At 38.1% G+C, this 3,513-nt stretch overlaps 1 non-coding gene across 1 annotated transcript; it reads left to right on the top strand.

Moving 5' to 3' along the window:
* Positions 1–162: 162 nt before the first annotated feature.
* Positions 163–268, top strand: LOC112533858. Its single transcript, XR_003078212.1, has one exon. It is a non-coding gene; the product is annotated as a small nucleolar RNA R71 (small nucleolar RNA).
* Positions 269–3,513: the final 3,245 nt, after the last annotated feature.

The raw sequence follows: 3,513 nt of genomic DNA, 5'->3' as shown, positions 1-3,513 counted from the left end.
GAAAGGCGCCATTGGTATGTGTTCATGGCCATCTCTTCAATTAAGTTCTGGGCCTGCTTTGGTATCTTACTATTGATGGCCCCCACAATTTTACATCACCATCTTGCCTAGGTGGCTAAGTTTAAGCCACTATAAAAAGTCTGCACCTACATCCCTAATGGAAAACCATGGTGTGGGAAACATCTCAGCAAGTCCTTATACTTCTTCCACGCATCATACATGCTCTCATCATCAAACTGCACAAAAGAAGAAATATCATTATGCATCTTTGCAGTCTTAGCAGGAGGAAAGTACTTATAAATAAATTTCTCAACCAAAGAACTCCAGGTGGTGATAGTGTTAGCTAGTAGGGAATGTAGCCATCTCTTTGCTCTATCCCTCAAGGAAAATGGGAACAGCCTAAGTCGAATGGCATCATCGGTAGTCCCATTTATCTTGAAGATATCACAAATCTCCAAGAAATTTGCAATGTGGCCATTAGGATCTTCACTGGGCAAGCTCCCAAACTGTACACTCTATTGCACCATCTGAATGACATTTGGCTTAATTTTAAAATTATTCTCTGCAACAAGTGGCCTCAATATACTGGTGTGCGTCTTCTCCAAGGAAGGTCTAGTAAACTCGTACATCGTCCTGTTGGCTTCAGCGACGTTGTTATTATCGTCTCCCATATTTACTAGTGTATGGACAGGAATCTCTATCTTCTCCTCATCCTCCTCTATGTCTAATTGCTTCCTCAACTGCCTGAGGGATCACTCTGGTTCGGGCAGAGGGTCTACTGGTGCAGGATTAGAACTCCTGGTCATAAACTACCTGAAATGAACAAGGCAGCAACAACCCAAACAAATAAATGAATGAATAACTAAATATAAAGTAATAACAAAAATAGAAAATAAAAATGGCTAAAGTAACAAATAGCAGATTTCACTCTAGTTTTCAAACAAAGTTCCCCGGCAATGGTGCCAAAAAAACTTGATGCGGTATGCTTATGCAACTATAACTAAGATAGTGAACCTATCGATGCAGCCTAGCACAATGGCAAGTATTAAAAATATCGTATCCATCGGGAAAGTGAAATCCTAGAGTTACTACTTCGTTCCTTGTTATCTAGCCTAAAATTAATAACAGAGGTTTTTAGATTTACTAAAAACTAAATTCTAAGTGTAATGCGAGAATGAATGAGCAAAGAGAATAATCAAGATAGGAAAGCAAACCCAAAGAGGACCTAGACTAGTTGGCTATCAAACAAAAGATAACACATTGTTGAGTCTAATTATGCTATCCGTGGACGGATTCTAAACTGAATTCGGTTTCCCTCTCGAGACAACCATATTCCTAAACCTAAAAACATAAAGTTGGAATCTCTTCCTAGCGATTGATTATTAAGTAAGCCTTAAGCTTTAATCCACCTCTGATAGGAATTGTAGGTTTCATCAATTAACTCCCCAATAGCAAAAATACTATGATAAGTTGAATTAGAAGAAAACTAGAAATTACCAATTTAATCCACAAATTCAGATCGTTCAAAGATTGAAGTAATGGAATATAAATTTTGATAGAGCATGACATGCGCTGTCCAAAATAGAACTGCAATAAAAGGAGAGACGTATATATAGTATATATAGCTATAATTATGAGATAGCTATAGTTATGCCCGCATATGTTTAAGAAGCCTTCTTATGTTTGTTTTATGTTATGCACTTCAATCGTATTATATGAACTCGATTAAAAAAAAGATATAAAAAAATCTCTCTTCTATGCAAATTTTTTTGAACTAAACAATGAAATCCGCGAAAAAGCTAAGTGCTAAAAAGATATATGCTACTTAACCCCTTTACCAACAAGAATAAAGATACCAAGAAAGACTTTGAATTTCCTCTAATGCCACAAACAAGATAGTTTGATAAATAACAAGAAAACAAAGATTTAGATTTTGACACCACAAGCTAGAACAAAGCTTGATAAGTCACAAAGTTCATGCAAGAAATTAAAGACAAAATTCCTCACAATAAAACTTAAACAAAGTTATAATTCATATATCAAATTCAATCCTCAAAGAAAGAAAAGGACTTATTTATATAGAGTACAAGTCCATGCATACACTACTAAAATAGACTCACACACATAGGATTACTTTTACTCTTAAATGGCCTTAGTAACCCCTACCTACATTAGTAGCCATTACTTGGTATTAATTACCCCATTAACTTGTATATGGTGGCTCTTAATAACCACTACTGATGGGCTACTTATGCAACCTACACTTAGGGCAGTGAACCTATCGATGCGGTCTAGCACTAGTGAGTATCAAGGTCGTATCACTGGAGATCGGGTAAACCTAAAGTTACTATTGTTCGTTATGTTATTAATCTGAAATAAGGTGTAAGAAGTCTAAATTAATTAACTAATGCTTATGAATGCAAATAAAGGAACAACAGCAACTGATAATCGAAAAACAAGCGTAACAAAGAAGCAAACCCAAAGGGAACCTAAGTGATGGAATTCTAAGGTTGATTTTATAAACTGCCTGATGGGTGCTACTCGTGTTAGCTACAATCTAAGGCAGTGTACCTATCGATGCAGTCTAGCACTAATGGCGAGTATCAAGGTCGTATTCCTCGGAAAAGTGAAAGCCCAGAGTTACTCCTTTGTTCTTTGTTATATTAACCTAAAATTAGCGATAAATAATTTCTAAACTAACTAATAGCTACAAGCTAAGTCCTAAGGGAGATGCAAGAGTGATTGATAAACGAAATAATCAAGACAAGAAGAAAAACCCAAAGGGAATCTAAACATAGTTGGCAATCAAACAAAAGATAAAGGATCGGTGAGTCTAATTATCCTACCCGTGGATGAATTCTTAACTGATAAGCATAGTTTTACACATATTTGCTTGCATATTATTGTGTATGTTCTTAGCAATTATTGTGCTTTTATTCCCAGATCACCTGTGTTTTGTGTTCTTTTGCATTTCAGGAACATTTATAGGACCATCACCGTTGTTTAAGCAATTATAGATTAATACGTGCGGAAACGGACGAGAATTCATCAAGATCGGACAAGAGCCTGCAATGCATACATTGAGCACGGCCTGGACTCTGGCCGTGCTCAACCATTGGCTATGATTCTTCAAATTGGCACTTTGGGCACGGTTTGTATACCCACGGCCTTGACGCGGCGTGGTGGCCAACACGAGGAGCAACACGGCCCGTGGTGGCCAACGAGGGCTACGGCCGTGGTGAAACCCTACCGGTGAGATCCACGGTTCGGCCGGCTGGACTTGGCCGTGCTTACCGGCCTGACCTTGACCACGGCCGTGTTGAGTTAAATATATAAGAAAAAATGAGTTTTTCTTAAGAAAAAGGAGGGGAGAAAGAGTGACATTGAGCCCTAGTGGGCTGGTTCGGTTTACACTGTCGAGTCGAGAGAGAGTTGCGGTGGTAAGAATCCGGAATCGTAAGATTAGGAGTGCAAAATAGTAGTGGAGCAATTCAAGAGGCAGTTTGGGAGATT

Source organism: Ricinus communis, chromosome 7 (assembly GCF_019578655.1).
Source record: "Ricinus communis isolate WT05 ecotype wild-type chromosome 7, ASM1957865v1, whole genome shotgun sequence".
NCBI classification, from domain to species: domain Eukaryota; kingdom Viridiplantae; phylum Streptophyta; class Magnoliopsida; order Malpighiales; family Euphorbiaceae; genus Ricinus; species Ricinus communis.
The sequence above is the reverse complement of the archived record's forward strand: the minus strand, read 5'-3'. Positions and strand labels throughout refer to the sequence as shown.